General features: G+C 45.6%; 1 protein-coding gene across 1 annotated transcript in view; it reads left to right on the forward strand.

The window, feature by feature from the left end:
* The first annotated feature begins 14,526 nt into the window (after positions 1–14,526).
* Ston2 (stonin 2) overlaps positions 14,527–22,754 on the forward strand; it is a 137,587-nt gene continuing 129,359 nt past the window's right edge. The window contains exon 1 of the mRNA XM_027418645.2: positions 14,527–14,679. The gene's annotated coding sequence lies outside the window, so the exon portion shown is untranslated. The remainder of the gene's footprint in view (positions 14,680–22,754) is intronic.

Consider the following 22,754-nt stretch of genomic DNA (forward strand, 5'->3'; position numbering starts at 1 on the left):
TATCTGCCTGCCTCTGCCTTCTGAGTGCTGGGATAAAGGCATGTGCCAGCACTGCCCAGTCAATTTCTTCATTGGTAGAATCTGAGGAAACATTTTTGATGTGTCCCCAAATCGTCTTCCCTGGAATTTTTTTAAAGATCTACTCATTTTCTCTTGTGTGTGAGAAAGAAAACCTGTATGAGTGCATGTGCACCTCATTTGTGTGTGGTGCCCTTGGAGTCAGAGGAGGGTGTCAGATCCCTGGCAGCTGTAGTTACAGGCAGTTGTCAGCTGCCATGGGGGTTCAGGGAACCCCCTGTAAGAACACCAAATGATCTTAACCATCTCTCGGAACCCCACCCCTCAAAATTTTAACAATACAGATATGCCACCTATCTGTTTCTTACTGTGTACATACCTGTACGCTGGATCAAATGTACATACCTGTTTCTTACTGTGTACACACCTGTACACTGGATCAAATGGGAAGGTGATTTCTTCTCCTTTCTATCTACTTTTACCTCTTTTGCCAATATGACCCTGTCTTAGTTAGGTTTTCTAATTGCTGTGATTTAAAAAAAAAAAATGACTAAGAACAACTTGGGGAGGAAAAGGTTTATTTCAGTTTACAGTTCCACATCACAGTCCATCCTCCGAGGACAGCAGGCCAGGAACCTGGAGGCAGGGACAAAGCAGAAGCCATGAAAGAATGCTTATTATTTGCCTGGCCTGCTTTCTTATACCACCCAAGACCACCTGCCCAGAGGTAGCTCCACCCACAGTGAGCGGGGCCCTCCCACGTCCATCAAGAGAATGCCCTCCAGACTAGCCTACAAGACAATCCTGTGGAGGGTTTCTCAATCGTGATTCATCCGTCCCACAGGGCCCTAGCTTGTGTAGAGTTGATATTAAAGCTAGCCCGAGCAGACCTCTGTTGTGCCAGGTGGCAGAATATTACAGAACTACTTGTAATGGCACAATGCTAGAAATAAATGCCCATCAAAAGAACTGGGGACTTAGGAGAGACTTCATCCAAGAAATCAGGTACTGTATGACCACAGAAGAATGCAGCTTCTCCTATGTCACTGACCCTGATGCTGTGACCCTTTAATACAGCTCCTCGTGCTGTGGTGACCCACCAACCATAAAATTATTTTCGTTGCTACTTCATAACTATAATTTTGATAGTTATGCATTGTAATGTAAATATCTGTGCTTTCTGATGGTCTTAGGCAACTCTTGTGAAAGAGTTGTTTTATCCCAGAGGGTTGCAGTTCACAGGTTGAGAACCATTTTCCTATGTAGTGCATTTAAAATGGCAAGAGGGGATAGCTGTATGTATTTTTGTGGATGCCTAGGGCATGATCGAAAATATGCACTTGAAACAAATGGAACAGGGAAGAGATAGCAGATAAACTTGGTACTATGCACCTGGTCTTTGGGATTATGTTGAGTTGAAACTCTGGATATAAAGTTCGTATTGATGCTTCATGGTATGTCTTAGGAAAGCAGGAGTGTAGCAATGATTGCACAGCTTGCCCCCCTCCCACACCCCGTGAAACATTAACTGCAGGATTCTCTCATGTGCTGGATCTAAGAACCTGCCATTGTCATTTCTATAATCTTGGGGTAAACTTTATCACCTCAGGGTTCACACAGCATCTCCACAACCAAAGACAGTCCTCTCCTGAGCTTGAAAGTGGAATTTCCCCGACTCCATTTTCCATCTTTGCAGTAACATGCGTGGTTCATTCCCATATCACTACCTGACTGTCCACACTGAGGCTTCTGCCATGGCTTTTCACACTTGTCACAGCAACTGTTGGTACTAGGACAGAGTCACTGCCTCATCCCCCCCCCCCCGAAATATCCCAGCCTTTAATGACTCATGTTCTCCAGTGCAGAATCATAGCCACCCAGGCACCCTCTGAACGCTCAACCTGCTGGGTCCTTCTTCCCTTTTCTGTCATTAAGGTTGTCAGTCCATTAGATGGCACTCTGTAGCAATCTCCCAACGCTTCAGGTAAGACCCTTGTTTGACTTCAGTTAATCACCGAGTTACTGTCAAATTGTTTATTAGTGAGGGCTGGCTGTGGTCTTGTGACTCCATACTGGAAGTGGTGATGGCAATTTAAGGCTTAATCCAAAGGTTGTGGTTAGAGCTCTTGTTGGGTTTTGAGGGATGGACCCAAAGCTTCCTGAAGGGCTGAGGGATGCAGTCCAGAACAGAAAAACAATTTGAAGATCTGTGGGTCAAGAAGTGGGCGTGGCCTTTCCTGCCAGGTGTCAGAGTTTATGGGGCTTTGAGATAGAATAGGAGCATGGAGATAGTAAGGAGAGAGGATCACTAGGGACACAGTGGGACAGGAAATGAAGGTACAGCTGGCTCTCTAAGGGTACAGGGAGGGGCTCCAAACCCCTTAAAGTGAGCTTGCTGCAGTTACTATTTGGCTGAGGGGCTAAAATGCAGGATCTAATACCAGGAGACTGGAGTCCCAGTGTTCCCATCTCGACAAGTGTCGATTTAAAGCTGTTCTGCTCTCTCCTTTCCTCATGCTAGTGCCCGAACTCTTATTAGCAGTGATGGAATTGTAGTCTAGGCTTTCTTCTGTCTCGGATCTGGGGAGCCCACCTTGCTCCTTGTGTATGTGAGTAATACCTCAGCCTATGATGTTACAACAGCTAAATAACAGGGGTTATCTGTTTCTAGAATAATCCTTTTTTAAATTTATTTGTTTTTATGTGCATTGACATTTTTGCCTGCCTGTATGTCTGTGCAAGGGTGCCAGGCAGTTGTGAGCTGCCATGTGGGTGCTGGGAATTGAACCCGGGTCCTCTGGAAGAACAGCTGATGAGGTGCTCTTAACCACTGAGCCATCTCTCCAGCCCCTAGAATAATCCTTTTTAAAATTATTTATTGTTTATTTGTGTGTGTGTGTGTGTGTGTGTGTGTGTGTGTGTGTGTGTGCGCGCGCGCGCGCGCGCGCGCGCGCACGCGCATGCACACACATCTGCTTGTCTGTATGTGCAGCGTGTTTGTGCAGATGCCTGTGGAGGCCAGAAGAGGGCATCAGATCCCCTGGAGCGGAGTTACAGGCAATTGTGATCCATCCAATGTAAGTAAGTACTGGCAACCAAAATCTGGTCCTATGCAAAAGCACCAAGTGCTCTTAACTGCTGAGCTGTCTCTATCCCCAAAGTTCTATTATGATCTTATGGAGCCACCATCATCCACAGCACCTTCTGTTGACTGAGTCCTCATGTGTCACATGTCTGCAGCTGCGGATTGTACTTGGGAGCACATAGTATGTAAGTCAATGTAATACACCCGCTTTGGAGGAAGAGTCGTTGCAGACTTAGCACTTGGGATCTCCTCATTCCTCTGAGGCTTATGAAAATGTACTTCCACACAAAAACTGAATTAATTGAAATGCAGGCTTTTAGATCCATTCTGGATATAATGAAAATGCAATTCACTTAGTGCGGGGACCAAGCAAGAATCAGAATTACACAAAGAGACACTGAATAAGCCAGCGGTGCCACTGACCTAGCTAGCTGACTCCATGAGCAAGATGATGGTCGGGGAGCAGTACTTTCATTGCCATTTAGAATCCGATTCCAGGCCCACCCATTTACCAGAGGAGAGCAGGACACCTGATTGTCAGTGTCAGTCAAACTGTGGGTTGAGGGAGGAAAAGAGAATTCTTTATTGCGGGGGGGCGGGGATTTCGAGACAGGGTTTCTCTGTGGTTTTGGAGGCTGTCCTGGAACTAGCTCTTGTTGACCAGGCTGGTCTCGAACTCCCAGAGATCCACCTGCCTCTGCCTCCCGAGTGCTGGGATTAAAGGCATGTGCCACCAACGCCCAGCTGGAAAAGAGAAGTCTTACTGGCTCTAGGCTCCAGAAACAGAAAGGAGTTTTGGGCAGACAACACTCATAGATTTCTTTACAAATTCAGAATGTATTTGCTTTGCATTAGTTGTGGTTCTGTAAAGAAACAGAACCAAAGCCATGAAAATGCATTACAGAGGGAATTATTAGATTGACTTGCATGCTATGTACTGGGTAGTCCAGCAGTGGCTCTCTGCATGCTGGAGGGCTGAGAACCGGGGCGCCGCTCAGTCCATGGGGCTGGACACCTCAGCAGTTCCAATCGAGTGCTGAAGGAGAGCCACTGGTCCTTCAGTAGCTGTTGGAAGACAGAAGAGGCTGGGTAGTGATGTCACTGGAGGATGGCATCTATGCCAGCAATAAGACAGATGCATTCACAAACAAAGCAAAGGCAACAGCTTTCCTCAGACCTCCTTATAGCCAGGCCACACTGCTTCCCGGTGAGAGTTCCTCCCTATTTCTAGGAAGTAGCCTTATATACCTGTCCAGAGGTGTGGCTTTTAGTTAATTTCATATCCAATTGAATTGACAACCAGGACTATCTCATGCTCCTAGAGAATGTTATTCAATGAATGCATAACCCTAGCCCTATCTCTAATCCTAACCCTAACCCTAACCCTAACCCTAGCCCTAACCCTAAACCTAGTAAGAATTTGCAAGACCTGAGGCTTGACTAAGGGGGTATGAGTCTTTCTCTTAAGGACCTGACAATCAAGATGAAACCCAGAGGTACCCACCTGTAAACAAAGACACTAACTTGGCAGTAGCCAAGTGCAATGAAACACACTGGTTAGAAACACAAGATACATCGACAAACCAATCTGCAATAGTAATCTCACCAAGACTGTACAGACCATGTAAGATGGAGGTTCTATTTTAGTGAGTCTAAATATTACGAGTGAGGGAATGCTTTTGTAATTTCAAGGACCTTCCTAGATAGTTATCATATTTTTATATATTCAAATAGTTATGACAGAGTCTAGGCAGATCCACAAATCCGTTTGCCAGTCCCTTGCAATAACACTGATTCACACTAGGGGGCATCAGTGCACATGTTTTTAACCAAGAGTCTAACACCACTAGAGTATTTTTAAATATGTATGTGTGTGTGTGTGTGTGTATCTACACATATATATGCTCGTGTGTGTGTGTGTGTGTGTGTGTGTGTGTGTGTGTGTGTGTGTGTGTGTGTGTATGTGTATGCATTTGAGCTTGAGCTTGGAGGTTAGAGGACAATTTGTGGAAGTCAGTTCTCACATCCTTCATGTAAGACCAGAGGATTTGAACTCATATCACCAGACTTGATGACAAGTACCTCCCTACCTGCTAAGTGGATTTATCAGCTCTGACAACTGAATTAACTGGATGCCAGCTCTCTTCACATAAGATGAACGAACTTTTGAATAGCCATCTTGGAGCGATTAATGGGCTCACAAGAGGAGCAAGATTCCAGTTTTGCTTCTGTTTCTTAGCTGAGGAGTGGGGCAATTGTGGACCTCACATTGCTATAATGGACACAGGACTAGCCCGTCCCGTGGCTCCTAAGCAACTTCAACTTTCTTGAGCTGTTGCCCTCAAACTCTATCCAGAACTCTAGTCCCTGTCACTGCCAAGCCCTCCAGTCCCCACAGCCCTGAGCTCCGTTGGCAAGACATGAAGAATCCTCAGCTGTGGGACAAAGAGCAGGGACTCGTGGTTGGTTGTGGGTTTATAATGAATATTAAGAGCTTGCTCATTTGGTGACAAACTAGTGGATGGTAGGAGTAAATGTCTCTCACATCCAATGAACTAAGGTGGAACTAAGGATGTCTTGACCACATGCTGGTCTGAAGGGAGAATGCGCTAAGTGTGAAATCCACACCCGTTTCTCAAAGACATAACATGAAGAAACAGACGTGGAATATTGTTTGAGTGCATCCTGGCTGCTGTAACAACGGACCTCAAGCTCCTCAACAATACAAATTTGTTTCTCACACACGGTTTTGGAGACGAGGAAGTTCAAGACTGAGGGAGGCCCAGGAAGGTTCTGGTTTCCAGACAACCTTGAAAGGTGCTAAAACAGTGTCTGTAACTACGTGAGAAAGATGCCCAAGTCAGCAGACAGCATTCAGTATAACGAATAACCCGACACAAGGCACTGCTGTTTGTAGCCTGCAAATGCAGAGGGAAGGAAGGAACCACACACATTCACAGAGAAGGGACCTAAGTCCAGATGGTCCTGGTGGTTGCACCTGGGAAGGGGAAGAAGACATGAAGGGACTCTACACTTTTATTTGTGTATTTCAATGTTTGTTTAGACACTGGAGGAGGAGGAGGAGGTGGAAGAGGAAGAGGAGGAGGAGGAGGAGGAGGAGGAGGAGGAGGAGGAGGAGAGTGAGAAGGAGGAGGAACCCCTTGGAGTTTCAAGTTCCCAAGTCTGTGGAGAGGATGCTCATGGGAGAAAGTGTCACTCAGGACCACAGCTATGCAGACCAGGGACAAGCCTCTCACTGGGGACTCAAGGTAGAGCTGTGCTCCGTCCTCATCCTGCAGCTAGCCGCCCTTCTCCTGCTGCTGCTTGGTGTTTAGCAGGGAGAGAGCCCAGACTTGAGAAGAGGGCTTTCCAGATCAACTTGGCCCATGACAGAGCCAGAGTGGTGAGGTCATCCAGCACAGCTGCGAACTATTTCAAGGAAACAGGTGGTGGCTGCAGCCTCTTCCAGGATTGGGATTTTGCTGGGAGAGAGGCCTCCTTCAAGGGCATCCTCCCTGAGAGGCCAGCCACAGAGGCTTGGGCTGCTGGGAAGAGGGATCTCCAGGTCACCGGGTGTCCTCCGAAGCCTGCAGATGTTTTGTCCCTTCCACAACCAAACTCTCAGGGGCGGCTATTTGGTCCTTCAGGAGAACAGCTTTGAAACTGTTCTGTACGAGCCGCACCCTCAGACCAAGAAAAGCATTCTCTCTAGAGAGGACCACGCACAGTCTGAAAGCTCTCAGGTCATTTCAATGTACAGCCAAGGTTGACACCTCCAGGCTAACTTTTGCAACTGAAGTCCCTGGACAAGTCACATTTCTTGGAGGCTTGCTGGACATGCAGAACTTCTGGCCCTATACCCATACGCACTAGATAATCAGAATACACATCCCGAGCAAGAGTCTCAGGAGGGTCTGGTGCTCTTTAGGATTTAGAAGCTCAGCTTTTGTGGGCACTGGCCTAGCTGCTGAACACAGATTCTGGGGGATCACAGAAGGGGTACAAGGCAGGTAAACACTGGCATTCTCTGAGATGCTTTGGCCTTGTGGATGCAATAAAGTTAGCACACTTTTCCTCTTGTACGGTTGGGATGGTCTTGGTTGGGATGGTGCCTGCAGGGTATTTAGTGCATAGTAGATCTGGGCTCCTACTTTGTCAAGATGGTTATTGTTTACAATCTTGTTGTAACAATATTGTAACAATATTGTTACAAACACATCTTGATTAGTTGGCCAGCCTGTGTGAGCATGTTCTGGCTGGGTTCCATGTCCAGCTTAGTCCCTATTCTGTCAACATCAAATGTCATTTCTCGCTGCCACTCAGAACTGAGGATCAGAAAGTTCAAAGCTATGTCAGCACTCTCTCTGGTTCCAGGTTTGATTTTTCTGTTGAAATTGTGTGATTGCTCCATCTCTAAGAAAAGAGAAAAAAAAAGACAATAAAAGGGTGTAGATTCCGGTAATTGCTGTGGAAGCTGCAAATGTAGGGTGGGTCCCTGCCAGCTGGAGAGATGAAGGGTTTGGACTTGGGGTTTGCCAAATCCCTGCCTCCCAGGCTTCTACTAGCAGTTCAATTCTGGATGGAGACTTGGTGGAGCTGTGTGGACACAGCCCTGCAATGACTTGGGACTGACTCACTGATAAGTGTTTAGCAGCAGAGGACAGTAAACAAAGCTATTCCTTTAATGACAGTGAAACTTCTTCCAACGAAAAGACTATTTAAAAAAAAAAAAGAAAGCCCACAAGCCAGGCAGTGGTGGTGGTGTATGCCTTTAAACCCAGCACTCAGGAAGCAGAGGCAGCTAGATCTTTTTGAGGACAGCCTGGTCTACATAGAGAGACTCTTGTCTCAAAAAACGAAAACCAAAGACCAAAACAACCCCCCCAAATAACCCAAATAAATAAATAAAAGCCTTCATTACTTATTTAGCATAAGCATTTTCTAAGTGCCAAGTATGTGTACAACTGTCCCATTTAATCATAAAAATCACTCATTGATACTGACACAACACTTATTTTGGGTGACAAACAGGTTCAGAGATGTCGGGGCCTTGGTATAAACAGTTGTGGAGTCACAGAACAGGGATTCACACAGAAATGGTCCAGGGTCCAACTTCTGCTCGCCCAGTTATCCTATTATGTGACCTCTCACCATCGCAGGCCCTGGCATTGGCGCCTGGAGCTCTCTCTAGTTAAAGGTTGGCTTATTTGTTCTTCCTTTGTTCTTTTCCCACTGGTGATGAAGTAGACACCATCTCTCTAATTTAGTCTGTCAATCCTTTCTTCTAAGATGGAGAATATGAGTCAAGTAACGGCTCCAGTTTTGTATCTGTAAGCCACGGGGGTTTTCAAAATCATCTCCCTGACTCTCTTTCTACTCAAGGAAACATTTATTGGAGATGTCAGGAAATACACGGGAGAACAAGGAGAGATGGTTGTTGTTTTCAGGGATGGGATTATGAGGAGATGAATCCCAGGTGCTGAGGGAGTAGAAAAATACTTTGTGTTTTTATGGATCAAAAAAGGAGGAACTTTGGGCCATGGCAACAGTACAAGCGAGGCTCTTCTTGAGGAGATATTGATTTATTAGTTTCTTTTGCAGTGCTGGAGATTAAACCCAGAGCCTAAGTGAATGCCCAACCACCAAGCCACACCCAGCATCTGCTCTGTTCTTTTTTGTTTGTTTGTTTGGTTATGATTACTAATCTGCTATTTCTTAAAATAAAAAGCCATATGAGATTTTAAAGAACAAATTTGATTTTCTCATTAATCAATTTTTTTAAATTTCTTTTTACCGAATGGGCTGGAACTTAGGGTTTCACACACACTCGGGCAAGCACTCTGTTGCTGACCTGTATCCCTGTATCTCTCAAACTTGGTTGTGAGCTTTAAATAATCTAAAGTAACAATATCCATGATACCTAATAATTCCTATCACTACACACCAGTCACTGTCCTAAACACTTGATGCTTGTGAGCTCAATGTTATCTGTGCACCTCCTTGCCCAGGTCTGAGTGACAACCAGTCATTCTTTCTTTCCATAGCACCTAGAGATGTTCGTACACAAAACACACAGGAACTTTGTAAATATTTATGCAACAAATCAGTCTTGCCTTGGAGGAGAGTATGCTATAGAATAAAACCTAAAAAATAATTTCATGCTATCCTATTGATTTCAATTTGGATGAAATGTGATTAGAGATATATTGAAGGAATTAAGAATGTTGCAAGGCCTGAGGTGGGGGAAAAGTGATCTAAAAGATTCTTCAGGAAATGAGATGACTCAGTGTGTAAAGACACTTGATCCTAAGCCTGAGTCCTATCTCTAGAAACGAAGCGGCAGAAGGGAAGAAGCAATTTCTTCAAACTAACCTCTGGCCACCACAACTACATGCCATAGCATTGCCCCGCCCCCTGGCCAAATTAAATTTAATGTTACAAATTGTAAGATTCTCCAACATGAGCATCCTGGTAGCAAAATTCTCCATTTGGAAAAGCAGTGAATGGTGGCACAGGAGGGAAGGGCCATGCCCTTCAGAGGGATTTCATCTTCCCTTCTTCTTCACTGTCAAGACCAGCCCTTTAAAAGAATTTTTATTACATAATTGTGTGTATGTACCCAAGGAGATGGGGGGGGGGCATGTCAGATACCCTAAAGCTCAGATTGCAGGTAGTTGTGAGCTGCCTGATTATGGATGCTGGGCATGAAACACAAGTCCCCTTAGAACAGTACCCTCTCTTAACTACCTAGTCACCTCTCCAGCCTAAGCTAGCACTTTAGAGTTGCCTGAAGTTGTTACTCTCTCCTACATTAGTGTGTTCCATAAACTGATGAATCCATAAATACTTGTGAATGGAAGCACTTTTCATAAAGACACAGGTAACCCGGGTTGGACTGATGTTCATGAAGATACTTCAAAGGAAGAAAGGAACAGTGAAATACTGCTGAAGGGTTTCTAGTGGGTACAGGCTGGAGCCAGGCTATGGGCATAGACACAGACTCCTTAACTTTAAGAGTTAAGATGTCCTAATGCGGCTTTTTGTTTATTTGTTGACAGTCTCACTATATTGCCCTGGCTGTCCTGGAACTCACTGTATAGACCAGGCTAGCCTCAAACTCATAGAGATCCACCTGCCTCTCTTTCCCTAGAGTTGGGATTAAAGGGGTGTGCCACCACACATGGTTCTAATTCTTTAAAACAGCTCAGGTTACACTGCTACATTGGTAGTCATTAGCTGCATGTAGCTATTCACATTTCAGTACAACTTAAAACTCGGAAGTTCAAGTCACAATTAACCATACATCAAGTCTGATATCACATGTCTAACGACTACTTTAACGGATATCTCAAATATCTGTACAATCGAAACACGTGGGAGGTAGAGACAGGAGAATCAGGACTTCAAGGCCATCGTTGTCACACAGTGAGTTCAATGTCAGCCTAAGATATGTGATAGTCTATCTCAAAATAAAATACGCACAAAGGAAAAGATAAAAAAAGACAATATTTGCATTTTCATAGACCATTCTATTTGACAACATAGACCTAAGAAGTAAATTTTCTCTCTGGGATGATGAGGTGGGAACATGAGACCTAAATGAGTTATATTTAGCTCCCTATCATAGGCCTACTAAAGTCCTTCCACTTAGAGAAATATACTTTTAGGTCCTTCATTTTAGGACTTAATGAGTATTTTTTTCAGTGCACTTTCTGCACTCTCAGAAGGTATGCTGTATAATAATAATAGATTGCTCTCACAAGTCAGCATTCATTCTCCACTTACAGGCTTTTTGTTGTTGTTGTTTTACCCCAAAGGAGACCCGGCCAACATTGAGCAATTACTCCTCATTTTCCCACTGGTCAACTCTCTGTAATATCTCTACAGATTTGCCTATTGTAGATATTGTACAGAAATGGAATTATATATTATGTAGCCTTTGACTTCTGACTTCTTTCACTTATCATAACATTTGTAGCTGAATAATACTCCACTATGAGACTGGACATTTGCCATGTTCTTTATGAGTAATTGATGAGCATCTTGGCTTTGACTTTTCAGCTATGATCGATAACAATACTATGAATATTCTTGAGCAATTTTGTTTTTGTTTTAGTTTTTTGAGGAAGGGTTTCTCTGTGTATCTTTGGAGCCTATCCTGGAACTTGCCTGTAGACCAGGCTGGCCTCAAACTCACAGAGATCTGCCTGCCTCTGTCTCCCGAGTGCTGGGATTAAAGGTGTGTGCCCCCACCACCCCACTCTTGAACAATTTTGTTTTGTTTGTTTTGGTGTTTTTTTTTTTTTTTTTCGAGACAGGGTTTCCCTGTGTAGCTTTGGAGCCTATCCTGGCACTCACTCTGAAGACCAGGTTGGCCTCAAACTCATAGAGATCTACCTGCCTCTGCCTCCCGAGTGCTGGGATTAAAGGCGTGCATCACCAACGCCCGGCAATTTTTTGTTTTTTCAAGACAGAGTTTCTTTGTGTAACAGCCCTGACTGTCCTGGGACTCACTCTGTAGACCAGACTGGCCTCAAACTCATAGAGATCCACTGCCTCCCAGTGTACTGGGATTAAAGGCATGTGCCACCACCACCCCACTCTCAATTTTTTTTATTAGTTCAAATTAGGAACAAGCCTGTTTCACATGTCAATCCCTTCTCCCTCTCCCTCCCCTCACCCCTACCCATCCTCCCATACCCCGACCTACCCCCACTCCATCCACCCTCCACTCCCCAGGCAGGGTAGGGCCCTCAACCAGGGCTCCACAAAGTCCACCACATCATCCTGGGCCAGGCCTAGGCCCTTCCCCATGTGTCCAGAGCAAGAGTGAATCCCTTCACGTGGGATGGCCTCTCAAAGTCTCTTCTTACACCAGGGAAAGATACTAATCCACTACCAGAGGCTCCCTGGAGTGCAGAGACCTCCTCATTGACATCCATGTTCAGGGGTCTGGATCAATCCTGTACTGGCCTCCCAGACAGCATCTGGGGTTGATGTGTTCCCCCTTGTTCAGGCCAGCTGTCGAACAAATTTTTATTCAGACCTTCAAAATTTCACTTTTCTTTTAAAATATTTTTTTGAGACAGGATCCAAATGTAGATCTGGCTGGCCTGGAACTTTCTATGCAGGCTGGCCTCAAACTCAGAGGTCCAACTGCCTCTGTCTCCAAAATGGTGGGTTTCAAAGGTGTGCACCACCATGCCTGGCCAGTCTTCTTGATTATATAAGTCGAATTACTAGGTTGTGTTGCAACTTTGCACTTAATTTCTCAAGAAACTACCATATTATTTAATACTATTTAATCTCACTCACCTTGTGTACATAAAAATAATCATTTTTCTCTTTACTTAACATCGTCCAACATACAGGAGCTGCTCCTCTACAATTGGATGGAATGGCTTCAAACTTTAAGTCAATATCATTCAGCAACTGGAGGGTACCCTTTTGAAATTTAGGATAGGGATGCGGTTAGCACTTCATTAACCTGTTGGGAATTTTAGTCTCATTCATGTTTACAGAGTGCCTACTATATTCTGATAGTAAGCTAGGCAGTGGGACTATTTGGTGCAGCACTACAATCTGGTTGAAGAAGATTGTAAAGGCTGGATAGAGTAGAACGCTGTTACTGTGTTCCTGAGAGACTTGGTGAAGGCCTCACACTGGAAGGGACATTGTAGTTCAGTCTTGAAAGCTAAGTGACAGCCAGGAGAGAAGAAATGCCAGAGCTAAGTAAAGCATTTTTTCTTGATGAGACAGGGTATAGAACTATGTATAAGTGGCCTCGCCCACAAGACAACTAGACTCCATGGTCTTCATTCTTTCCCTTGTCATTTGTGGGCTGAGGTTAGCTCACAGTAGCCAGAAGTGAGCAGTTTGACACAGCAACTTGGGTCAGCCTCCAACGCTGTCAGAAACAAGTGTTTCTCCTTTGAAGTGAGCATTTAAGCAATTCAAATGGGACTTCTGCTTTGGCAAAAGCCACAGCCATGAAAAGTGATCAGCCAGGAGTCAAAAGTTGTGTGCCTGTGATTCTGAGGTTTGAAGAGGGATGCACCTGAATGGACTTTCTTCACCTAATCTCTGTCCATTTTCCAACCAAGTGAGGTTCAATCCACCTCCGTTCTGCATTTCCATGCTTTGTTCATTAATATAAGCGACAGAAAATGGAGGTAATTCTCTCCTGCGAAGTGTGGTTCTTAAGCTTGGGATAGATGCAGTCACTGTTTAGCGTAGGTCCAGCTGGATTCAAACTGGTATCTTTTAAGCACTTTTATACACTTCTTAAGGGTTCTGTGAGCCTAAAGGCACAGAAGGAGAGAAATGCTTGGAGAAAACTGGTCGCATACGGTGTGTTGTTTACTTGTTCATTAATATAAACGACAGAAAATAGAGTTGATTTTACCCATTGCCCGTCTGGGTGGCAGAGCAGATGTAAGAATGGTTTGCGGATTTACACCGCCTGCTTTTAGTTTTTAGAAAGATCCAGAACAGGTAGGAAGGAACGTTGAGAGGGTTAAAGAAGTACCAGGGAAGAGATGCATGATGGGAACAGTTATGGTCCCCTCTTCTCCCCACAAGAATTAGGGCCCTCCTGGTCCCTTTCAGATGAAATTCTGTCATCTTCAGAATGTCTCATGCACATATAGATGTCTTTATGGCAGACTCTTCCTGTATTTCTGGATTATAAAAGTGTGTATAAAGTTCTTGGAAGAATGCCTGCCAAATAATATATACCATGTTAATGTTAGGGTCATTATTATGTTATGAATCAGCCTCATCTCTCCAGCTAGGTATTAAGTTCTTTATGGGTGACATCAGCCCATCTTGCTCTTTTCCTGGACAGTACCTAGCACAATGTTCTTAATGTATTGACGATATTGGGCTCTCTGACAAATCGCTTCCCTTTTGTGAGCTCTGGGAGGTAGGAACCATACACAGATTGTGTGTGGGGTTCAATTTGAGTTCACAAGCTCCATTTGGCACCTTTACAGGCATCTGTCCTGAGGTGTAGACCCTACAGTAAAAAAGTATGGAAAAACAAATGTAAAGTCAAAGTGGTTTGCATGAGAGAGACTAGAGGAACACCTTTCCCAGCATGGTGGAGGTTCACAACCACCAGCACGCAGAGAGGAGTAGCTGGATTCCATAATGATCCCTAATTCCCGCCACCCCTGCGACCCTGTTCCTTCCCCCCCCCCCCAGCTGCTTGCTCGGCCGACCCCATTGGGTGCAGAGGAGACTGGAGCTGGTTTCAGAGTCCTGTTGGCCCCAGGTAAGTAAGGTGGGGGACCAAGGCCAGAGCAGCTAGGCTCCGGGAGTGACCCCGCCCATCCCACTCCTCCTGCCCAATCAGAGCGCAGCTCTCGCACAAGCTGCGACCAATCAGGAGAGGCGGGAGCTGCGCCCAGAGCCGGCGGGCGCCCAGCGAGCCCAGAGTCGCCGAGCGGGCAGTGGTGGTGAGGCGACCCGCGGGGAGCTCTGCTGGAGCGGCGGCGGGACGGAGGCTGGGCTGGGGAGCTGGTGGTGGCGCGGACCTCTCCGCCGACGCCGGGACACTGCACACCCCGACGCTGGTGAGTACAACCGCGGCGGGGAGCGACCTAGGCGCCGCAGGTGGACGGCTGGGGGCGCCGGCCGCAAGGTCCTAGCGCCGTGCATCCCCGAGCACCGCGGACCAAGCCAACGCCGAGCGCCACCGCCACTGTACCGCCAGCCGCAGGGGCCCCGATTAGGAGGGATGAGGCGAGGCGGCCTCCTCGGGGTGTTCGTGGGGAGACATCCGTGACCCCCACACTCATCACAGCACTTCTTGCCAGCCAGTGCCTTCCCCTGAGATTCAAGTCGACCAGGGTGGCTTCCTTGTCCTGAGTGGGGAGGCGACAACAGGTGTCCTTGGAGACGGTGCCTTGCCCCACCCCCGCTGGAAATCCTGGCCTTGGCGTTGCGCCCCAGCTTCGGGGTGTTCTGAGGCAAGACCCCAGCCTGGCCTCTCAGGCGTTCTGCCCGCTGGACAGCGCCCAGGGGCCGCCTGGACCCCGGGCTTTGGATGGAGTTTCCTGCGCGTGTTGCCAAGCAATTTGCTGGATACCGCCTCTCGTTGGGATGGAGAGTTGAAGATTCGGGAGGGAGGGGGAGGGAAGGAGGGAGATTTGCTGGACACTGGCCTCTCCCTGGGATGATGAGTTGAAGTGTGTGTGTGTGTGTGTGTGTGTGTGTGTGTGTGTGTGTGTGTGTGTGTCTGTGTGTGTGTGTCCATGCGTGCCCGCGCGCGCGCTCACTCGCTCGCTCGCCAATCCAGACTCTGTTGAAAGGAGCTGCCTGAGGGCTGTAAGTGAATCATTAACTCTGGTGTGTGCAGCTACTGCCCCTGCTTGCCTTCCTCTCACTCCCTCCCTGTCTCCTTGAGGCTTTATGCGCCTACTTTGCTCTCCTTATCTATAAAGTGGCATACTGATTGCACTCGTTGTTTGGAAGACTATATAAGCCAGTGTCTGAAAAAAAATATCAAGCGTAGCACCAATCATTCAATAAACACCAGCTCTTACTGTTTATTGTGAAGTGGATGATTGTTTTAGGAGTAAATCAGACCTGTCCAAACTGTCCCAACAGTCATTTGGAGCATTTAGTAGCTTTGTACTCTCCAAAGAGAAAAAGGTTAATGTTACTGATGGTATCGTTTAAAGGTAATAAATATATCCTACGGGGGAAGGTTGGGAGAGATAAATTTGAATTCGCAGTCAATGCTTTGTAACCCTGTGAATGTTTTTCCGAAAAGAATATCATGGTACTTTGTTGAATATCTCTCTCTCTCTCTCTCTCTCTCTCTCTCTCTCTCTCTCTCTCCCTCTCTCTCTCTCTCTCTCTCTCTCTCGTATGGCTGATTGGGGTGATGAAGGAGTTACTCTTAGTGTTTTAAAGGTGTGAGAAGCAGAAACACAAAGTAAATTCTCAACCTTATACCCAAGTGCCAGCAGCCAACAGAAAATTGAAATTTGTGTTTCTAACTTTATGCAGTTGGTGGAATTTCTGACTCAGATGGTCTAGTTCAGTCCTTTGCCATTGTACCCTCCCCACCCCTTTGCTGTTTAATGTGAGGATCAAATAGACATTTGACTACATGCGTATTGTGTTCCTAAACCTAAGCTATCGAACTCAATACTTGTTGGAGTTGTGAGCCTTCTCCTGCCTCCTCCTCTGAAACAAACCCTAAAGACTTCTATGTTCTCAGTGGCCATCTGCTATCTTGTCATACCACCCACCCCTGCAGCCTGGACCTGGGAGGGGAAAGGTCAGACACACTAGTCCTGTTTTTCTGTGGTGTCCAGGCCTTGTCTACCTTAGGATACACATACCATACAGAAAAAGTGAGCCAGCGTCGTCTCGGTGCCTACAGTACATTTCTAGATGCCAATCATGCAAGTGTGAGATTAGGGTGGCTTTCAGCTGTTGCTGTAGACTTTTTCTTCCCAGTAGAGTGGGAGGATCTGAAAGCTTGCGACTGGGGAGGGACAGAGGTATGTGGCACAGGGCAGATTGCTGAATTCAAAGCCAGACTCCCACCTGGTGAGAGCGATGGCTTTAACTATGGCTGGGAAACTTGGGATTCTCTGAGCTAGTCCCCTCATGAGTGATAATGATTTTGTTAAATAGTAAAGAGACAGTATGATTAAAAAAAAATAATAACACTATTAGATGGGAAACCCATAGCACGGCTCCCAGCACACAGTACAGATGTGTGGCATCTATAGGAGGTTCTAAAAGTGAGGGTGACCATTTAGAGAAAAGGGCCAGGTTGAGAGTTCACTATTTGAGCTGAGGATGGAATGAGGAGCTGAAGTGAGGTAATTGAAAACAAGGTAGAGGGGGCTGGAGAGATGGCTCAGAGGTTAAGAGCACTGACTGCTCTTCCAGAGGTCCTGAGTTCAATTCCCAGCAACCACATGGTGACTCACAACCATCCATATTGAGATCTGGTGCCCTCTTCTGGTGTGCAGATATACATGGAAGCAGAATGTTGTATACATAATAAATAAATAAAAAATCAAAAAAAGAAAAGAAAACAAGGTAGAACAGAGGGGAGAAGTCACTGCAAGCAGGGCCGGAAGATGACAAGTGTTGCTGTAGTCAGCTTGGGCTAAATGACAAGTAACAAGTAACCCCAAATTCCATTGTTCTACAGTCACTCAAACTTCTTGCTCATTGAGGCTGCGTATCCAGGTGGGTCCTCGTGTGTCTTCATTTAGAGTCCCACATAACTTAAAAACCAAACCAAACCAGCCTTGCCCAAAGACAATATTGACTTCATTTATGCCAGAGGGAAAGACGCAAGATGATACAACACTGTCACACTTAAAGTTTGCTGGGAAGTGAGCGGGGGGGGGGGGGGGCTGTCCATACAGCTCCATGCTGTTGGCCAAGTTCAAGTGTGTTGTCAGAGACAGTATAAGCTTTCTGCAGACAGGGAGACATGGCTGTGGAGATTGGAAGCTGTGGGAGAAAACAAGATCAGAGAAGTTACCAGAGGCAGATAATGAAGGATTTTGGGTTGTGGACCAGGCACTTGGGACTTCATTTTAGAGACAGGATGCAGCCACTGAAGGCAGGTGTGTGTGTGTGGGGGGGGGGTATATATGCACATATGTGTGCGTGCACATAGATGCCAAAGGAGGATTTGGGATATCCTATTCTACCCTCTTCTCCCCATTCTCTTGAGACAGGGTTTCTCATTGCACGTGGAGTTAGGCTGGTGGTCAGCAGGGCCCTACAGTCCTCCTGTCTCTGCCTCCCCCCACCACTGAGGTTCATAAGGCTTTTTACATGGGTGCTGGACACTTGAAATCAGGTCCTCATGCTTGTGGATCAAGCACTATTACCTCCTGGGTCGTCTCCCCAGTTTCTCATGGATGGCTTTAAGTTGAGGTTTAAGAAGGTCAGATTTTCAGGCCAAACAGAAATCTTCAGTAGCACTGTGGGGAGAAGCTTGAAATTGGTGAGGTTCTGAGCCCACCCAACAGTCTCAAGTACCCTTCATGTGTCTCGAAATACCAGGACCAGAAAATTCTTCGTACTTGAGGGCCTTGTCTTTTTCACTAATCTTCCTCCAATGCACATGCTCTCCCATCTTGACATTATCTTGCAATATAATCTAAAACCATGGTTCTCAAACTTGGACTGCATCAACTTCGCTTGGAAGGCTGCAGTCAATAGACTGCTGGCTCTGCGCCGAGCCCCATCCCAGTTTCTCAGTCAGTCGATCTAGGGTCAGTCCTGAGAGTAAGCTTTTCTGCCCAGTGTTCTGAAGATGCTGATGCTGCTAGTCTAGATGCCTCACATTGAAAACTGCTAAAGGCAGAAATTAAGGTGTGGTTGAGGGAGAGACCTGAAAGGGAGGGCCTATGAAAAGTGCTAGCATTCTTGAGCCAATAGTTCTGCTATAGGGGGCCCCAGGTCATGAGTGTCAGGGTGTGTAGGAGTCCTTGAACCTCCAGTTCTTATTAACTGATTGCTTGCTTTTTTTTTTTTTTTTTAAACAGAGCCTTATTATGTAGCCCTGACCAGCCCTGAACTTTCAGCAGTCCTCCTGCCTCAGCCTCCTATGTACTGAGGATACAAGTGTGTACTACCCTGCCCAGCCAGGTTTATATTAAATGTCACATGCAGTTCTCCTAATGAGAAAATGCAAAGCAGACTCTAGATGGACACAAGGGTTGCTTTGTCCCACCCCTTAGTAATTCTGCCCAGCCTCTCCATCCTGTCATTGAGCACACACCCTTTCATCTGGTTCCAGCCCTCTCTTCCTGGCCTGTCCACATATTCCAATCTTAGTCCCTCACAGTCTTTTGTCTTTCCAGTCTAACTTCTTCGGAAGCTTGCCCACTGGGTGGATTTTGGCTGGATTTTCGTATAGTCAAACCAAGAAATTGCTTGTCTCATTTGAGGTCACCTTCATGACTAAACATCTGTATGGTGTGGTCATTGCAAATTGCAGCCCATCTTTCCCCCAAGATAAATCATCCTTGGAGAATCCAAGAACAACCAACCCAAAACTATTTGGCTTGTTGTAATAGGAGGAACAAGTCCCAACAATTCCCTCAACGCTGACTCATCACTCTTGCAATGACAGAGTGTTTGAAAAATGGTTGTTAAAGAGAAAACATGTTGGTTTGTACAGGAAATGAAACAAGAGTTTCTTTTCTTTCTTTTTCTCAATTTCAGACATAACAAAAGCGTGACCTCTATCCAAGAGCCAGAGAGCTATTTCGTGGCCACACCCTTAGGTTGTTGGGGTTTTATATTTGTTTGTTTTGTTTTGTTTTGTTTAATTCTTTACTCTTTGGGGGCCCACCACCCAGCTCCCAAAGAAACACATGGAGAATTATTCTTTCTTATGAATGCCCAGCCTTCACTTGGCTTATTTCTAGCCAGCTTTTCTTAGCTTAAATTATCCTGTTTATCTTTTGCCTTGGGCTTTTACCTTTTTATATAACTTTCTTTACTTCTTACTCCGGGACTTGCTGTGTAGGTGGGTGGGTGGACCCTTGAGTCCTCCTCTCCTTTTTTCTCATTTCCCCTCCCACATTCTTCTCCTTTTATTTATCCTCTCTGCCTGCCAGCCCCGCCTATCCCTCTCTTGCCTACCTATTATTGGCTATCCAGCTCTTTATGAGAACAATCAGATGTTTTAGACAGGCAAATTGACACAGGTTCATAGAGTTAAACAAATGCAACATAAAAGAATGCAGGACATCTTTGCGTCATTAAACAAGTGTTCCACAGAGTAAACAAGTAGCACATCTTCAACTAATATTCCACAACACCCTAATATGCAGCATGTGAACACATGAAATATTTTTTTTGAGTACTGGCTAGCAGCCTAGGAGATGTGTTTCAAGGTGAGGAGCATAAAATGGCTCAATGGGATATGCATAGAAAATTCTAGAAGCAATGTATATTGTTTATATAAAATAAAAAATAGTGAACCAAAGCTAAAATATAGAGTGGCATTTGAAAAGGCCTTAGATTTAATAGATAATCGATCTTAGCAGGTACGTATTTGAAACAGGTGAATCTCCCAGGATTCTGGGTTCCTTTGAGGTAAGAACTGTAATTATCATCATCATTGTTTGGTTTTTCGGGAAAGGGTTTCTCTTTGTAGCTCTGACTGCCCTAGAACTCACTTTGTAGACCATGCTGGCCTCCAACTCAGAGATACACCTGCCTCTTCCTTCCAAGTGCTGGAACTAAAGGCATGCACCATCACCACCCAGATGCATACACACGCGTGCGCGTGCACTCGTGTGTGCGCACACACACACACCCACACCCACACCCACACACACACACACACACACACACACACACACACACACACGCGCGCGCGCGCATCCTTGGGAAGTGCAGCCAGTGCTCTTAACCACTGAGCCATCTCTCAGTCCTCAGAACTGTAACTATTGTTCAGGAGGCCCAAGGCCATTTGTTTCCCTCTGTGGGTAATTCCAAAAAGCAAGTGGTTTCCCCTCCTCCTGCACACGGGGCTACAAAGCCCCATTCCAACTTTAGGAGGCATTAGAGCATTTCCCTCCATCTTAGGTTTCCAGGAAACCATTGAAGTTTCAAAAGACACCATAAACCAAGCCTGGCCTTGAGAGTGAGAACCACAAAGACACTAGAACAAGGAAAATGCTGAGCAGACTGAGACAGTGCTACTCTCCCACTGGATAACATTATCTGGCAACTTGATTCGTAAGAAACCTGTCAAATCTTCAGATACCTAATACCCCATCCTTATATGTGTATATTGAACAGATGTAAAACATAGATTTATAGTATTATTGTTGTCTTTCTGAAATGCCGTAACTAACATAAAATACTATTATTAATATTAATAATTGTAATGATTATAGCATATTATTAATATCTAAATTCTATAGATATAGATAGAACAATGATGGTCACTGCTTCTGATGTTTGTGATATTCCAGTGTAGCCTTTGGAAGGTGGTTCACATGATGACACTGACAGTCCTTGTGGTGACAAAACTCTAGAGAAAGTTATAGGGAATCTGTGTCGTCTGGCACAACCTCTGTTCTGGGAGAGAAGGAGCATACTATTTGCATAAATTAATATCAGTTAGTGGTGAGACCCCCTAACAGTAAGTGGACAGATAACTAAGAGGGTGCCGAGTGCTGGGAATTCATAGCCCTGGCTGTGTGGGTCTGTGAAGGAGCAGGTGCTCTGGGAGGGACATACAAGTAGGATTTCATGAGGCAAAAAGCTCTGGTTTCATAGAGAATGAACCACTGTGAACTGTGGGTCAGCATCATGTCGGTCTCCTGCAAGATGCTCCATCTGGGATGAGAGAGTAGACAGACAGCAGGGAAGTCAGAGCTCATGGCTTCTCTTCCTCGCTTAGTTGCCCTCTGCCCATCTACTGTGAATGCTCATGCACCTAAAATTTTGCATAACCTCCTAACCAATGAATAGTAGATGAATAGCATGGGACTCTGATGTGACCTTCTCAGCATGCTCGTTTTATTAATAGGAAAGCACTTGCGAGCTAAGGCTGTCAAACCTCTTTATAAATAAAGCCTAACCCCACCATAAACGCTGTCATGTGGCACAGACAGTCAGTCTCTCTCTACTTCTATAACAACTTAAAGGTCAAGCGGGAGGTTCAAAGTCATTCAGGAATCCCTTGGCGCTTCCATGTCAACTGACCCCACCTCTCCTGACATTAGCTGCCCATCTAGCTTAAGTTGCTTCCTGGATCATCACAAGGATTGTGACACTAAGGACTTAGGGCCTTTGCCATCTAGTGAGGATTTCTCCAGCTAGCATTATACACCACAGAGGTCTTCAAGTGTTAATGCCTAGAGCTTCTCTTTAGTTTTAAATTTAGATAATTACACCCCTTTCTTTCAGGTTTAACCATGGCTTTTATTGAAAGAAAGTGCCATTTTGGGCTTTGGGTCTGTGCAAATATACTGTCTGAATAAAAAGGCATTGAGGTCTTTCAACCAAATGTCAACCAGGATGGTGGGTCTGTCAGTCGCTTTCAGTCTGCTTGAACTTGGGAGTAAGATACCAAACCATTACCAACTTAATACAGTCCTCTATTGCCTGCCTTTTGAAAGTATCGGATTGCTCTTGCTGCTGCTGATCCCTCCTCCTCCTCTTCTTTTTTTTTCTTCTTTTAAAATTTTATATCATGTGCATTGGTGTGAGGGTGACAGGTCCCCTGGAACTGGAGTTAGAGACAATTGTGAGCTGCTATGTGGGTGCTGGGAATTGAACCCAGGTCCTCTGGAAGAGCAGCCAGTGCTCCCAACCAATGAGCCATCTCTCCAGCCCTTCTTTTTCTTCTTCTGTCCCTTCTCCATTTCCTCCTCCCTCTTCCTCCTTCCTCTCTTCTTCTCCCTCTTCTTCTTCCTTCTTGGTAAGTCTATGTGTGTAAATGTGGGTGTATTTGTGCCACAGGGTGAGTGTGAGGGTCAGAGGTCAGCCTCAGGTGCCCTCACCTTCCACTTTTTTTTGAGACAGGGTCTCTTGGTTGTTTTCCTCCTGCAAATATCAGACTAGATGACCTTCAAGCTTCCAAGAATTCGCTACCTGTCCCTACCCTCCATCTCACCATGCTGAGATTATAACA

This window comes from Cricetulus griseus, chromosome 5, assembly GCF_003668045.3.
Source record: "Cricetulus griseus strain 17A/GY chromosome 5, alternate assembly CriGri-PICRH-1.0, whole genome shotgun sequence".
Classification (NCBI taxonomy): Eukaryota; Metazoa; Chordata; class Mammalia; order Rodentia; family Cricetidae; genus Cricetulus; species Cricetulus griseus.